Here is a 12015-nt window from a genome sequence, read left to right on the forward strand (position 1 = left end):
TATGCATGATCTGTGCTATTTCATAGAGGATGTAAGAGTAAGTCATAAGCATCTATTGTGGTAGAAGCTCCACAATGTTTTATGACTTAACAACTTAAGTACAAGTTTGGTTTGGTTAAGGTAATTTGTAAATATTTCACTTTGGGTTGGGGGTTCAAGGGTTTGGTTCAAGCCTTTAACTAACAATCGACAACAATTCGGTTTGAACTAAATTGAACTGCGAAACCGTGACTTAACGGTTTAAACGGTTCGGTTCGGTTCGGTTTCATGACTTAACACAATGTTTTATGACTTAACAACTTAAGTACAAGTTTGGTTTGGTTAAGGTAATTTGTAAATATTTCACTTTGGGTTGGGGGTTCAAGGGTTTGGTTCAAGCCTTTAACTAACAATCGACAACAATTCGGTTTGAACTAAATTGAACCGCGAAACCGCGACTTAACGGTTTAAACGGTTCGGTTCGGTTCGGTTTCAACAGTTAGAAACCGCGGTTTAAAAGGGTTTTTATTTTTTTATTTTTTAAAGTTTTTAAAAAATGTTAAAATATTGTTTTTAAACAATCTTTTCATTTTTAGACCTTATTCTCACATTTTAGAAACATCTTTAAAATTAAAACTTTTAAAAATTTAAAAATTTAAAAATAAAATTTGACCTAAGTTGAAAACCGAAACCGAACCACGAAACCGCAGTTTTATCAGTTTGAAATTTCTTTTTAGTTTCTTTTGAGTTTTTAAAAAGATAACACTTTCTTGAAAAATTGAAAATTGAGTGTGCAATCACCAACAATTCAATTTGAGCTAAAACTAAACTACAAAATCGTGGTTTAACAACCTAATGATTTGGTTCAAACAATTATAGTTTAAATGGTTTTGTGGTTTGATTAAACATGGTTTAAGATTCAAAAAAATTAAACGGTTTGAGTTTGAGACTCCCAAATCGAACAAAACCTTTGTTGATTACCAGTGTCAACTAACTATTAAAGGGATGCTTTTAATATATTTCGAAATTAAAATTTGTTGTAAGTTTGATAGTAATGAAGTGTGGAGAAACATCAAATAATTACCAAAATTCCCCTATATATCCAAAATAATGCCCTTTGCAGGAGTAAAATTTCAAGACTACATAGGAAATCCACATACATTTTTGACATTTTTCCTTGTAATATATTGGAGGCATGGCTTTAGTAATTAAGGAATTCTATTAATAAGTGATTAAGTCTGATTTAATATTAGAGTAATAATAAAAATGGATACAGTGAAATATAATAACTTTTTATTCCACTTGCTTCTAATTAGTCATTTGATTACATCTACTACAAGACCTTTAACATAAGACATATTAATGTCAAGTTTTGGCACTACCCTTTCGAGTTTAAATGTTAACTAAGCCTTTGCTCATCACATTGTCAAGATAGACACGTGTCTTTGACCACACTTCGACACGACAATGTGTTCTGAAACGCAATAAATTAGTTGAGTGCTTCCTAGTAAATATGTGATAGTTGTTAAGTGTGTAAAAAAAGAGTGGATGATCCAATGAACAAGGAACCATTATCCAATTGTGTTGAAGATCCACATGCATGCAAGGATTCAACTCTAGTGAGCCTCCTATGTACATCCAACCTACAAATGAAAATCCTCTCTCACTCATTGGGCTCTAGTGTTACAAAAGTAACCTCTTCTTTTGGAAAAGTCCTTATGGTTGTCATATAATATTACATCCTTGAGGAACAAAATTGGTTTAACAAAGATGACCTTGTGAAGTGAGGATGTATTCTCATGTGGATGTCATTCATGATTAAATGTGAAGGAGAGTAGTCTTCGGTTGATTCCGAATCTCGGGTTTAAATGACTAAGTACATTTCAAAGTTTTTCGAGTTATAAGTTTCGGTAGTGCCATGTTTGTAAGCCATTAGGCATGAGTTGTCATATTCGTGATACACATGAGAGCCATGCAAAAGGAATTCTTCAAATAGTTATTGGTCAAGCGGTAAAAATAGGAAACTTTTATACGCATCTTGAACAAGAATAAAAATCTTAGTGACAACCTTGCCCACAACCTCGAGATACCTTGACAAAGTTATATCAAGGGCTTGCTACGAGTGAGTGATACTTTTTGGGTGTTTTTGCACCGATGGTATTTTCCTATTGGTTGTGGTACTGTCTACGCACGTTATGACAAAACACTTGATAGTGTATATCCGATCCGTGAACCTCTTTATAATTTGTGGTACAAGTCATTTTATGAAAAACATATTTCGGAAGATTTATGTTGATGTTGTTTCCTTTCTTTTGGAAATTTGTCAATTTAGATAAAACAGGGAAAACTTTTCCAAAAGAGAATTTCTGCAAAAGCACAACACGGAAGATCAAAAGGTGTAAGAGAATATGTGTGTGCATTTAATGTGAACATAGTGATAGTTAACTATGTGTTGAAGATGCAACAATGTACGTGAACAAGAAAACATTGCAATATGCTTGCGAAAGCAAAGAAAGTGAAGGAAAAAAAAGGAGTATGTGAATGTGTCCTAAAACCCTTGGGGTTTGAACTTTGGAATATAAAGCAAAAAAGAATCTTCTTGCCTCTTTCTAGAAAAGGTCTAGTGTTGCTGCCACTTTTAGGTATATAATTATGTTTGAAGTTTCCACATATATTAACGTAATCACAAGCTTACAATTACATTCCCCATCACTAATACCATGTATTGCCTTTTACATTTTTTGGATTTGATTCCATAATTTCATCGATATCGGCCCATTAGTGGTTGGGCCCATAACCACATGATAGTAAAGCACAATCTTTAACACTACATTATGATGTAAAAGAGAAGATTTGCGCCTTTTTTCTTCCACACTATGTAAAAGCAAAATGGAACTAGGGTTTCTATGTTTAAGATGAGGTTTGAATATTTTTGAAATAGAATTCAGGCACTTATTTTAAAGTGAGACTTTTAGTCTAAAAGTTATACCATTTTTTATTATTGTAACACTTATTTTTAAATATATTATATCTTGAACCTCATATGTACCTCCATTGCTAGCCCTAAAAATAATGCTTATCCATAGAGTGTCACAAAAATTCATAGGAAGAATGAATTAATTACAAAGTTGTGTGGCTAAACAAGCTAACAAACCTTATATAACTAGAACACAACATAAAGGACGGAGTTTCCTACATTTACCTTTTTTCCAGGTTTCTTTACATGCCTCTTCTAAGATCAAACCTTGAACCTCTTTTATCTATACCTAGTCAATAAATATTATGCTTTTGTTTTTAATACTTCTTTTCTAGAAAGAAACTACTTCCCATCAGTTAGGTGAATCACATATACAAATTAGGCAATGTACACTTTAGTTTTTTACATTTGCATCATCCTTGCTTCCTACCTCTTGTTCCATTATTTCCATCATCAATAAGCCACTCTTCACCACTTACTTCTCATCAATAATTTGCTCATGGAAAGAGACCTTGTGCTTATTTGCAAGTGTGCAACATCAATTTCATGACATTGTTTCATACCTCCACAAGCTAATTGGTTTGGTTTTCTAGACTAATGAACCTTTTTGGAGTCTTCTCCCTTCATATCATTTCACACGTCCAAGCATGAAATCGTAATCAATTTGGTCTTTCAAATCAATATACGAATTTGGAGGTTTTTCCCATCATAACATTTCACACCTTCAAATAGTAACTCCTAAGTGGTTTGGTCTTCTAAAATACATGAACCTTTTTTGGAATCTTTCTTTTCACACACTATCCCTAAGTACAATAACAATCTCAAATAGAACCAATGCTCCCTCATTAAGCCAACACATTTTCCTACGAACAACCTCTAGGTCCAAAAAGTAGAATTAAGGGGAAGGAATTCCTTTCTCGAATATGACCAAGCATACTGAAATGAGATACAAAATTTCAATTGGACAAAAATGTAATTATATTCTTCTATCCTCGATGGTGCGTGAATAGTGGACTATATATAGTTAATTGTTGTTTACAAATGATATTGTAGTACTCTTCATTATTAAATGGTAAAGGTGTTTCCCTTGTATGCAATGGGTCTATGTTTGCGAGCATATATTAACCAAATTAGACACTAATTGTGTGCATATAGACTACAGTGACTAAAATGTAGCATTTGGGTTGGGTATGACAAACTTGCAAGGAGATGCTTTTCAACTAAAGTTCTAATGGGCTTTGCTTAATCTCCCTTTATTTCCGTGCTAATATTAGTCAAAACAAAAAATTGCCTGCTTTCTAATATGTTGGACTACTTGATAGAGAAAGAAGAAGAAGAAGATTTTAGTTAGTGTACGATAAATAAGTGAGATCAATTATGAAGGATTGGATAGTCTACGCAAGGCCTACCCGAGAAAGGGATCGAAGTTGTGTATATTTTAACTAATGAGGTATATTCTTTTTTGGAAAATAGAAAAGAAAAGAAGAAGATTTTAGTTAATATCTTTTTCCAAAAAGGGAAAATTATTTTAGTATTGAAACTAGAGAAAATTTCCACTTTTGAGCATATTGAACATGACTTGAAAAATAAGATTTTGAGTAATTCAAGAGAATTAGTTCTTAAAGCAGTAATTAGCTTATAAAATTATGTATAGCAATGCAAGATTTAATTGATAGCATCAATCGACAAATGTTTGAAAAGTAGTGTTGACAAGGATGGCCATTTGCAATGGGTGGAATCCAAGTAAATAAATGTAAACAAATTGTGAAAACCGCGTTTAACGAGCTTGTTAGTTAGTACGACCTTTGTAGCTACCCAAAGGTGCACATTTGAAACTTTTGATGAGGCAATGCCGCTAAATTCAAATTTTGTGTTGGAGGTGGGTCGACAATGTTGTCGTGAACCCAACGAGAAAATCATGTTTACCCTCTATTTTTCCCCTCCATTATTCAATGCTTCATGTGGGGTTATGTTCTACTTGTATATGAATGTGAATCCGACTTTAATATTAGAATTTCACTTTTCATTTACCAAAATGAACTTTCGTGGAACCTACCTACAAGTGTCCTCTCTTTATGCATAGGCAACTACTGGGATTGGTGCTATAGGTAATACGATATGTACATTGTACCTAATTGATATTTTTATCCTATATTAGTAGAGTGTGGATTTTCTCACATAGGGTTAACTTTACTTGCATCGGGTGTCATATAGAATACAATGTTGCAAGTAAATTGTTCCATGATAAAGGTATACAATAATGTCGGAAAAGGTGAAAGGGGTTGATGTCTGATAGATCCGGTAGCAGTAAAGGCGAATTCATCAATAACGTTTTGCCTGTTACCAAATGGTGAAACAAAACGAGTCGCTCGAACTACATTTCGAGCGAGGCCGCAATGATTAATGGTGCACAACGATCGAACGAAATGAGATTTTCACGAGAAGATAGTTAAGTTCGACTAATTTCCCATCGCCATAAAGAATGTATACCATCAAAAGGTTCGACTGAAATGTGGTATAAGACTTTGGTTTTGGATGCTATTGCCCAACAAGTTGTTGCGGACCATGTCTTCGGAGTCTTTGTCTTAGTTCACAAGGGGGAAGTAGACTAGTGCCAAGTTGCATGGGAATCCAATATCTTGAGACTAATAAATAACAAATAATTGAATAAAAATAAATAAATAATAGATATTATTATTATTATTATATTGTCGTTGTTTTTTATTTTGTTCATGCGTTTTATGATATTTTTCTTTGTCTGAGCCACTTGGGGAGGGAGGGAGGGGGGGGGTTGATCTACACGTGGCGCCATCCCATTGGATAAGAAGGCCAAAAAAGAAAAGACCCCACGACAAATCATGCTATATGTCGGGGGGCTTAATTCCCCAAAATAAATAAATAGTTTTTAATTAAATAATAATAAAACAAAACCAATAATCTGCCCTTCCTCCTCCTTTAAATAGCCTTTGGCCCTTTCAATCGAAGTAAAACAGAAATTTAACAATCTCCATTCATACCACTCCTTAATCCCACCTTAATCCCTCCTTAATCACCCCTTAATCTTATACAATTACGAAAACCTCTAAAATCATCAGTTCCTTGATCTTTCGTATCTATCTATATTAATTATACATTGATATTTCCTTTAAATTGAATCCTGGCCTCACGATGGATGGGGTTTTGGATTGGACGGCTGAGATGTGAAGGGTAGACATGATCATGGAATGAAGCCAAGGATGACTTGCCGGACGTGCCTACTTATGTAATTAATCCAAACTAGTGGGACACAAATCTATAATATAAACTTCCAAGAGCAACCTTTATACACGTTTATGTATCTCTTGTGTGTGTATGTGTATGTGTATGTGTATGTGTGTGTGTGTGTGCCTGCACAATCATGGCCTCCTTCAATCGTATGCGTGCTTATGTAGTCATCATCAACAATGAGTATTGTTGCCTAATTTGCATGTAAAACACAAATCACAGGTTGTTTTTAGTAGTGTTAGTGCCAGGTACCATGGTTCTAGCGCTTCGATTTGTGTTATTTGGTTATATTAAGTGTGTTGATTGATATTGTTATGGCTTACTACTACTTATAAAGTGTGCATAAACTTGGTTTTAGTAGATAAATGTGTATATTCTATGGTTATGTTCAATATGTATACCATGGTCTTAGTACTCAAATGTGTGCATACCATGGGGTTAGTATGTAAAAATTGTGTCATTTTCTTACGTTTAGTGGTTTGGTTTATAGAAGGTAAGCGTAAATATAATCATGTTGTACATAATAGTTTGTTAGTTAGAAGAGTGTATACCACAATTTAGTACTTACAATACAATTAGTAGGTTGGCTAGTTATCGAAGTTAAGAGTGTTACACTTAGTTATAGTTGGTAACTTGGTTGTTTAATTCATATGTCACGATAATCGGCAAGTTGTTCCTTGGCTACATCTTATGGTCAACTTCACTTCTAAGCCCGCTTTCAATTAATTCTATGAAACTCCAATTTCAAGTGTATTGGTAAGTCTCTTCTCTTGCCAACAATTTACAACATCATGTTGGATTTTGGAGGCAGTGAAAAATCTCCATTGTATGTGTGTAATGTATTATGAATGTGTAGTATTTGTATATGTACTTATGTAACTCTTTGAAAATATTTGTAAATTTGTAGTTGTGTATTTGTGAATATATTGGACCAAACACATAAAGCATAACAAGGATATCAATATTTTGCGTACGAGTATGTGTATGTAAATGCATAATCTTAAAAATGAAGATGTGAAACAAGCAACTTATAAGAATATTTAATAATTAAATGTGTGTGTGGAGAATGTCAAATCTTGCAAGATTTTCTTGTAAATTTTTCGCATCAAAGACGATATCGGTCATAAAATATTGATTATTTGTATGGTATCTTTGTATGGATGTTTATGTGTGTGTATATATGCACTATATGTTGATGTAATATAAGTGATGTATTCAAACATGCTAGATTCATTTGGCCTAGGTGGACCAATGTATCAATGAATAAATAATATAAAATCTCAAGTTGATTATGGTGGTGAGCACTATTTTATACTCTATCATGCACCATGCATATATGGTATGTTAAACTGTTTTGTGTATATCTTAGTTTAAATTATTTTATGAGATCTATGCATCATAGACTACGCCACACAAGCAAGTATGCATATCTATAGATTCTAGTGGCAGTTTATATTTGATGTACATAAGGAGATATTCTATCATGAAAATTGGTATTCAATGCTGAAGTAATAGCGTGCAAAAACTTTGAATAATATGCACCATGTACAACAATGCATTGATATTATATATGATTGATACACAGATAAAAATATACATTCTTGGTTCAATTAGAACTCGGAAATTTGATTTCACTTGGCAACTATAGTTGGGTATATAATGTTATATATTACCATAATATAGGGTCATGGATAAAGTCACAATCAATGGAAACTACACATTATTAGTTTAATGGAAATTTGACAATAGATTTTTGATAGAAGATTTTATACTACATTTATCAAGTATGAAATGTAGCGTTGAGCCCAAGAAAATAAAAGGATTAAACAAAAAGACGAGTGAAACGGTAAAATGTATGCATTGAGGAACAAAAATACAACCCTAATAACTGACTCCGTAAAGCCCACATCAAATCATACAGTAAGGTGTTGAGTGGTTGTATATGTGATGTGTATATGGAAAGTAAAAACAGGGATCACTAAGTCAATCTAGTGGAAGGAGAGAATGTTGACAATGAAAACCTTGGAGATGTACTTTCTTAAGAAAGTATATTGCACAATCATGTGTGTATGTTTTCCAATACTAACTTCTAAGCCATGCCCGATCCCTACTTTGTGTTTAAGCTTAGAAAGAATGTTTTTATAGGGCAGTTAACTACATAATGCTTATAGAAAAGTAATGGTATGAATATAAGAGAAGACTTAAAATACTTCCTAAAAATGGAAGAGGTGACAGAAAAGTAAAAACCCCACTTAGACGGACTAGGTTTAGGACATTTATGTAAATATGTTAGAGGGTAGTTGCCTTAGCCCAGTTAATATATACCTGGCTTTGTAACCAAGTTCATAAAGTGGTTGTTGATAGTGTCATTCTTGTATTATAACGTTTTAAATAAGACAATTACATTGTGTGCCTCTCTGTCTCTTTCTCTCTCACTATTTCTCCTTGATCTTGATCTTTGTTAAGTTGTCTTGCTAATATTTTTCATGAACTTGGTGATCTTCATCACATAGTGCTATTTATGTTTTCGCATTGACAGCCTCAATCTCCAACATCTGGTATCAAAGCTTGGTTTTTGATTCAGTGGACATCTGTGACTTTGTCTTCAACAACACTCTCACATTCACTCATTTGAAGACTCCAAGTCGATCAAATCCTTGAAACAGATTCTAGTTTTCAGTCAGACTAAAAACTCTTGAACGACAACCGTCTAGATCTTATGCGGTGAAGAGAGAAGACACCTTGTTGATCCACGCTCCATTGAACTAAACCACACCTCAAGTAGGCCAGTTGGTTTTATTCCAAGATTCAATATGATATCTAGAACATGTAGCACATCTTTCAACGTCATTCTGCAACCTATTGAGGTCAGCAAACATACATCTCTGACTCTCACGATCTTGCATGCACCGTCGTTTCCCATCTTCACGTAGCCGTAATCTCTAGCCGTGTAGGATGAGAAACAATCTCTGTTGGGGGTCAAGTGAAACGACGCACTGGAATTGACCACCCATGTTGATTCTTCGCGGCAAGGTTTACATCGTTCTATTCATTGATGAACAATAGCTCCTCCTCACTCGTGGCAATGGCTGAGGTGTTCTTGTTGTCCGAAATCTTCTTCGGCTCAACACCATCAACTCCCCCTTTGTCCTTCCAGTAATGCCGATAGTTCTTTTGAAAGTGTCCTAGCTTCCCACAATAGAAGCACGTGAGCCTTCCCTTCGACTTTGACCTCGGTTTGGACTTGTAATTGTTTTGCAAACTTCTCTGCCTGCCCCTTCCTCTGTTGGAGTCACCTTTTGTGACTAGGGCCTTATGGTTAGAGACGGACTCTCTATCCTTCTGACGAGCTTCTTCATTCAGCAAGCTCGACTTCACCATCTCTAGGGACAATTGGTTCCCTTGTGGTCCCGTGTTACCCAAGGTCACCACGAGCATCTCCCAACTGTCCAAAAGGGATCCCAACAGTAGCAATGCTAATACCTCATCGGCCAGAGGCACTTCTAGAGAGGTATTTTGATTTATTAGTCCTTCGAAGGCATTTAGGTGCTCAACCATGCTTGAACCGTTTTGATATCTCAGTCTCACTATCTTCCTAAAAACAAAGACTTGATTTATGACATTCTTGTTCTCGAACATGAACACGATCTTCTTCCAAAGGGCGTCAACTTTTGTCTCTTCATTGAATTTGTTGTATAGATTGATGTTTATAAAGCACCTTATGTATGTCGTTGTCTTTAGATGCATGACTCCCAAGTGAATGCATCAATGTTGTCTGGTTTTTCGTCTCCATACTGCACTGGCAGCCATAGGACTTTGCATACAAGCACATCTCTCATCTTCGACTTCCAGACTGAGTAGTTGGAGCCAATTAGCTTGAACATCCCTCTGAGAGATTCATCCATTGCTCTGATACCCGTTTGTTATAAATGAGGGGTCGGCCAAAACCGGTTAGCAAGCAAGATGCAAAGACAAGAAACTAAACTGAAACATTGAAGAAAGAAAAGCATCGACACAGAGACACAAGATTTTATGTGGAAACCCCTAAAAGGGAAAAACCACAGGCCCCCCTAGACTCAAAATAGAATCACTAAGTAGAGAGAAATATGCAAAATACACAAAGCCACAACCTTGAACTCGACTTCTTCTTACAGACGGTTACCACACACTCACTCAACACTTACCTCACACTCACTATACATACATTGACTTTACAACTCTGATATCAACGATTCTCACATACCTCAATATGTTAGCCCTAAGTATATATATACTAATACATAAGTAAGGGATATTTACAAATATAGCCCAAACCAGACGAATCCGATTCGGCCGAATCAGACATAGTCTGGATTGGGTACGGGTCGATTGACCTTCATCCTATTCGGCTTTCCAACTAATCCCATCTAGAGGGACTAGTTATCCCAACACTTTCGAAGAAGAAAAAGATGAATCAAAGGATGGGGTTGGGTGTCGAATATTTGTGTTAAACTACATTAAAGATTGTGAGAAGGTGTTGTCGAAGCTAGAAGATGCAAACCTCACGTTTTTGGGAGAGAAGTCTGTATTTGGGCAACCAGAAGTATTGGTAGTAGGGCACTTGTGTGGGGCATATGGCCGGCCCAAAGTGGATGCTATCCAAAAGATGAAGGAAGAATGTATATCCCAGATGGAGGTGTGAAGATTCTTGTGAATGTGTGCCTTTTATCATATCTAGATTCTGCACTACGTTTATGTCGCCAAGGCATTATATGGATTGTTGAAGAAAAGAAAGAAGTTCGAATGGCAAGAGGAGCATACAAATGTGATACGAAGATTGAAGAAACTACTACTTGAAGCTTCAACACAACGAAAGGCCAAGTGTACATAAGGAAAACCGATTTATGTGACTGTGGATACGAGCCCAACCGGAATCGGATGGGTTATCAATCAAGAAGAAAAAGAAAATAATCGATATGCGATTTGATTCGGTGTGACGGTGTTGAGCGACAAACAAAGGAAGTACTCTCAAGTAAAGAGGGAGATGTGGGGAATCGTATCTGCTGTGAAAGCCGACCACAATTATCTTATTGGAACGGAGGTCATAATCGAGACAAATTGCCTACCCATACTTGGTATGATTTCCAGTTGCGCTGGTCCTGACATTGCTATGCTGCGATGGATTGCGTATATCAAGTCACTTAATCCAGAAATACGGCATGTAGCAGGGAAGTATATAATATGGTGGCAAATATGTTGTCACGAGCAAGATACCACAATGAGGAAAACTCTAGATCCAATGAAGAAGATATTAGCTTGGACTTCTTCACAACTTCTTGTGCTCAAATATTGACAACTTTCAAAGAGGAAGATGGCAGAAACATTAGAAAAGAAATAAAAGATGAAAATATTGTTAACACTACCCTTGAAGAAGAGAAAATGTGTCAGCCCCGACGCTTAAATGTACGTGTCATTGGGCTCAAGGAAGGTGCATCCCTCGACAAGGATGTACAAACAATTGGGAAAATGTTGGGGTACACAAAGGCCCTACCTATCACCAAAGCTTGGAGGGTTGGACATGACACAACTAGGGAGAGAGCCTTAGTCCTTCAATTTAAAGACTTGGAATCTAGAATCACATTCTTTAAGAAGAAACCAATTCTTCGAGGATTAGGTGGGGACCCTATCTATCTACATGAAGAACTCACTAAGATGCAAATTGGGCATCGGAAAACTTGTATGCCACGAGTTATGCAAGCTCGTAAAGAAGGGCATTACACCTTTTATCGAGACAAGCGAGTGATAATAAATGTTTG

This window comes from Azolla caroliniana, unplaced genomic scaffold (assembly GCF_043228905.1).
Source record: "Azolla caroliniana isolate FFs.n. ecotype wild unplaced genomic scaffold, voAzoCaro1.0.p SCAF_2, whole genome shotgun sequence".
In the NCBI taxonomy this organism is placed as follows: domain Eukaryota; kingdom Viridiplantae; phylum Streptophyta; class Polypodiopsida; order Salviniales; family Salviniaceae; genus Azolla; species Azolla caroliniana.